Source organism: Neophocaena asiaeorientalis, unplaced genomic scaffold (genome assembly GCF_003031525.2).
Source record: "Neophocaena asiaeorientalis asiaeorientalis breed wild unplaced genomic scaffold, Neophocaena_asiaeorientalis_V1.1 scaffold7, whole genome shotgun sequence".
Classification (NCBI taxonomy): Eukaryota; Metazoa; Chordata; class Mammalia; order Artiodactyla; family Phocoenidae; genus Neophocaena; species Neophocaena asiaeorientalis.
The window spans coordinates 10,648,392-10,654,457 of record NW_020185337.1 but is presented as its reverse complement, the minus strand read 5'-3'; positions in this window follow the sequence as shown (position 1 = coordinate 10,654,457).

Below are 6,066 nucleotides of genomic sequence, written 5' to 3'. Positions count from 1 at the left end.
GCAATATGCTAATTTCAGGTAACATCTTGATTTCATCAGGTTAAATATTTCCCTAGATATATCTTTTTCCTGGATTACGTATTTCTCTTCTCTTAATCCCACACAGGGTGTTCAGAGTTCTGCTTTCCCTTTGTGTGAACTAAGCTCCAACTTCTAATGCACATAATGCAGTTAGCAAGGCGGAGGAGTAAGAAAGCAGCACAAATGCCTTAGGACGGAGAGAGTTACAAGCCTGAGGAATGTGTTTGCTTCAGCACTCTCCTCCTCTTCGCAGCAGGGAAGTCAGACACCAGTCAGTGACAGCAAAGGTGCTCACTGTTTCTGGCATTTCTGCTCCACTCAGTACCAATTAGCACTGGCTGGGAACTTCCCTGTTCCAGACACTCAGCTGGGTACCGTGGGGTGACAATGATGGATAAGAGATGGCCTCTACCCGTGCCAGGAGGCATTATGAGGCAGTGGTTATAGCATGACCTTGGATTTGAGCTGACCCTATCCTTACTCGCTGTGTGAACTTGGTCTTGTTATTTAACTGTCCTTGGCCTTAGTTTCCTTATCTGTAAAATGAGGATGAATAGTAGTGCCACCTGAAAAGGTTGTTTGATGGACAAATGAGTTAATCCTTTTAAAGCACTTAGGGGGCCTGACACACAGGACAGCCTTTAATAAGTGTTAGTTACAATGATCATCCATAAAAGTAAACTCACAATCTATGGGGGAAAAAGACACAGGCAACCAAGTCAGACCATCTGTGATGTTCTATATCAGAGGGAGGGCATTCTGACTGAAGGACTCAGAGGAGGCTTTGTAGAGAGAAGACATTTAAGTTAGAAACTAAATAATGATCATTTGGCAATTAGTCAAGAAAACTCCTGTGCATTTCCATTGTCCTTTGTTCAGTGCAGTGAGTATGAGAAAGAGTTTGATTTTTAATAAATCTCAAGTCTTTTACCAGCACTTGGAGGACATAGTGCATTCAACTACTTAATTAGATTTAGTCTGTCAACATGTATATGTTAACAAAAAGGGTATGTTTCTGTGGAATTGTCAAGGGAACAACACTATTGTCTGTTTCCAGCTTTACTTATGCAGGTGTAGAAGGCCATACTAGGGTTGCACTACATCCACCAAGAGGAGAGGCAAGAAAGGTCTTCCATCTCACTGTGGTCTTATAATCATTGAGTAGGCACCACTTCTAAGGAATGGCCACCACCCAGCTCTCACCTACCTTAACTTGTGGAGGAGAGCAGTGCAAAGAAAGGGAGTCTGACCACTTTTCAGAGATTCTGGATGGTATCAAGGGGCTGATATATCCTAACCAATTTGAAAGACTCATGGGATTCTTGTGTTTATAGGATAATGGAAGGATACGGTATCAGGAATAATGTAAATTCTTAATAAATTGGTGGTTTATTTATGAGATATAAATTTACAGGAAGCTAATGGCCACCATTAATTGAGCACCTACTATGCTTCCAGAACTCTACTGGGAGTTTTTCCTACATTCTCATATACAATCCTCAGAGCAATCCTTCAAGGAAGATACTACTATTATTCCCATTTTACAGATGAGGTAAGAGAAGCTCAGAAATTATACATCCCTAAATATCCTTTCTAAGTCAGAAATATTGGCTTCAAGAACATCAAGATACTCAGGCTGATGTTAATAAGAGTGTTAGGGTATGAATATAATAGGCAATCACATAAGCATCAAAGGACAAGAAGTGAATGGCATGCCCTGAAAAAGTGAAATATCAGGGCTAACTGACTATTTCATATCTTTGATTCCCTCTCCCTCTCTTTCTCTCTCTCTCTTTCTCTCTTAGAACATAGCTTGGCCGTAAGTTTTCTATCTTTTGACTAAAGTCTCTCCATCCAGCAGTTGGGTCAGGTGTTATCTTAGTCTCTCTGGGCTGCTATAACAAAAATATCATAGACTGGGTAGTTTAAACAATAAACATTTATTTTTCATAGTTCTGGAGGCTGGGGAGTCCAAGGTCAAGGTGCTGGCGGATTCTGTGTCTGGTGAGAGCCTACTTCCTGTTCATAGATGGCCGTCTTTTCAATGTGTCCTCACATGGTGAAAGGAGCCAAGGGAGTGCTCTAGGGCCTCTTTTATAAGGGCACTAATCTCACTCACGAGGGCTCCACTCTCATGACCTAGTCACCTCCCAAAGGCCCCACCTCCAAATACCAGCTATTGGGGATTAGGTTCAAACATGAATTTTGGGGAACGCACACATCAGTCTGTATCAGGTGTCCAGCCATGAAATAGTCAGTTAAAAACAGATGGTTGAGTTTATGCAGCTGTAGAGAGCTATACCATCTCTAATGGTTTCATGGAGCTGGAAGGTGGCAGTGGAAGAATCCTAAACGAGGTCTGCCCAATTCAGAAACCCATGTTTTCCCCACTACTTTATAAAAAGAAGACAGGGCAGAACAGGGTTTGAATAAGACATTCAGCTATCTATCCACAGAGGTGGCCCCCACATTTTATAAGGCCTGAGAAAGAACTCTTTAGCAAGGAGATCAGAAACCATCCAATCCAAATTCCTTATTTTATAGGCCAAATGACTTGGCAAAGCAATGTGGTTAATATTTACTTAAAAGATATTTGGAAAGGAAAAAGATGTAACTCTTCTCATGGGTGCATAAATAATCTAATAGCTTTCAAATATTGTGGGGTTTGGGCAAGGTAAAGAGGGAGGTTAGCAACAGCCAAACATTTACGTTGCTATGGCAATATGCTTAAACTGCCCAAATTCAATACTACAAATCAAGTATTGGACTTCCCTGGTGGCGCAGTGGTTAAGAATCCGCCTGCCAATACAGGGGACATGGGTTTGAGCCCTGGTCCGGGAAGATCCCACATGCCGCGGAGCAACTAAGCCCGTACACCACAACTAGTGAGCCTGTGCTCTAGAACCCGAGCTACAGCTACTGAGTATGCGTGCCACAACTACTGAAGCCCACACACCTAGGGCCCATGCTCCACAACAAGAGAAGTCACCGCAGTGAGAAGCCCACACACTGCGATGAAGAGTAGCCCCTGCTCGCCGCAACTAGAGAAAGCCTGCATGCAGCAACAAAGAACCAACACGGCCAAAAATAAAATATAAAATTAATTAATTTTAAAAAAACAAATCAAGTATTTACTTAACATTTTACTTTGACATTGAAGCCTAAGTTTTTGAGGGAGTTAAAGTTATCTCCTTTTCCCCCAAGTTAGAAAATATTTTGGCAACTGACCCCTGATCCTGACCTAAAGAGCATGTATAGAATGTTTAAAATATTTGTTTGTAGATCTCCTTGTGAAAGGTCTTAGGAAATAATCTCAGAGAGGTGTTAAGGCAAAGCCATGCAGATTTTCTTGACAGTTTTCTCTGAGTTCCAAATTTGAATTATCTGAATGCGTAGCAGATATTTTAGTGAAATATTATGGTTCAATATGCTGAAGTGCTACTCAAATGATAATTTTTGAGATGATGCAGAAACAGAAATATTATGTAATGATTTTTAAAACATTGAAGTATAGTTGATTTACAGTGTTGTTTTAGTTTCAGATATACAGCAAATTGACTCAATTATACATATCTATCTATCTACCTATCTACCTGTCTATCTATCTGTCTCTATCTGTCTTTTCTTTTTCAGATTCTTTTCCCGTATAGGTTATTACAAAATATCGAGTATAGTTCCCTGTTCTATATAGTAAGCCCTTGTTGGTTATCTATTTTATATATAGTAGTGTGTATATGTTAATCCCAAACTCCTAATTTATCTCTCCCGCCTTTCCCATTTGGTAACCATAAGTTTGTTTTCTGTGTCTGTGTCTATTTCTGTTTTTGTAAATAAGTTCACTTGTATCATTTTTTTAGATTCCACATATAAGTGATATCATATAATAAAGTAATGCAAAATGGCATGAATTCCACACTTTAAATAATATGAAAATATGTACCAGGGAAAGATGCAGTCTACACACTGAAAACAGTTGTTTAACCATGAAGAATCTATGGTGATTTTCCACAGGATAGTATTTTTTTTAATTGATCATCACATTATATTACTAAATATAGCCAAATTTTATTGAGTGATTGCTTTATTAGTGCTTTATTTACACTGTTTAGCTTAATGTTTATTAGGAAGATATTATCATACATCACCCTTTGTAGATAAGAAACTGAAGATAATACATTAAAAAGTTGATTGAGTTAAGTTTCTAAGAGGTTTTCTCCAAAGTTCTTAATAAAGAATAATAACGATGATACTAGTAGCTAGCAATTATGTAGATTTAGCATGTGCCAGGCACTAAGTGCTTTATATTTACTAAAAATTTTCAATTCAATCCTATTGCAGTACTACTAGATTCCTTTTTATAGATGAGGAAACCGAGGCCCAGAACCAGGTTCCCCCGCCAGTGTGGGGCAGAATCAGGATTCGAACAGTTCAGCTCCAAAGTCTGCACTCATCTGTTTACTGCTCTAGTCCCAGGGCTTCGTGAAAGTAGCAAAGAAAGAATGAAAAGAGAAATTACAAAGGAAAAATTAAAGTACGTGTGATAAATCCAAAACAACTCAATGTTCCAGTGTGAATGCTTAGGAGAAAGTGGTTTTATTGACTAATGGGGGAGGTTGATTTGAACATGTTAAATTTTAGATAATCTTGAAATATTCTGAGTGGAATGTCTGGCTGGGAAACATGGGAATGTAATAGGCAATATAAAATGACTCAATATGTAGATTCGAGAGTGTGCAAAGAGAGGTAAGAGAACTTCTGGTTTTCAATCTGGCACGCAAGAAGCTTGGAAGTCACCACACCATCCTAACAACAAGTAATATGCTAAACAAACTGAGAAATCAACAACTCTTCTTAGAACCATAAGAGAAATGAGGTCTCAGGGCAGACTGCTGCCCCCCAAATTGGAGAAACCAATTGGAATACAGAGGATCACAGCTGACTGGAGCAGCGACTGCCAGGGAAGCCAGCACTGGGTAGGAAGACCTGAACTGCAACGGAAGAATTGCTGGAAGGCTCAGTTAAAAACGGAGAGAGTTAAACAACTCCAGGGGACTCAGTCAGAAGGAGACCTCCACACTTTAGTGAGTTTTACCTCCTGGATCTCGACCGGATTCTCAGTTATTATTGGAGAAAAATCCCCTCCTGCTTCCTGCAGGGGGGATGAGAAGAGGAACCTTTTTGAAATATGCCAGCATATTTTGTTCCTCTCAACAAGGCCTTCCCTCAGGAGCAGCTATTTAACCAAAGCCTAACCTTCTGGGGTTTTTATCAGAGCCTAAGTTACCTGGGGGAAGGGAAATACCCAACTCCAGCCAGCTCTAGCCATCCTGTCTTACCTAAGGGGGGTGGGAGGGGGACTGAGAAGCCTTGATGAAGTTCACAGTGCAGGGGCACAGGCTCACTGAAAGACTCATAGGGCCACAGGATCCTTCCCCTCTCCCCACACCTTACCACCGCATTACTAAATCATATTTTCATCAGTTCCTTTTACCCAGCACAACATGCCCAGATATCAAGAAAAAATTACAAGGCGTACTAAAAGAGACAGAGGAACCAGACTCTAGGAACCAGACTCAGATATGGCAGGAATGTTGGAATTACTGGGCTGGGAATTTAAAACAACTATGATTAAGATGCTAGGAGCTCTCATGGATAAAGCAGACAGCGTGCAAGAGCAGATGGGCAATGTGAACAGAGAGATGCCCTGTCCTCCCCTAGAGGGAAGTCAGGATGAGTGTAGTTTGGCATTAAGTAGGTATAAATGCTTTGCTGTTAATATTGATCTATTGTAACAATCATTTTACCCTTTTGTAGTCTACTCTGTGATGCTGGAGCTGTGACTCTCCTAACTAAACTTCCCAGAGTCCCTTGACATGTAGTTTCCCTAAGGTTTCTGTCACAGAGAGATTTGAACATAGGAGAAGGGAGAGGGGACTTTCTTTCCAGTTCCCATTAGTGTCACACGGTTGGCTCCATCCGCCAGTTGCTTTAGGTGCTCGGGGCACCCTTGCTTCACCCCTCAGAGGCAGCAGCAGCAGCTGGGCC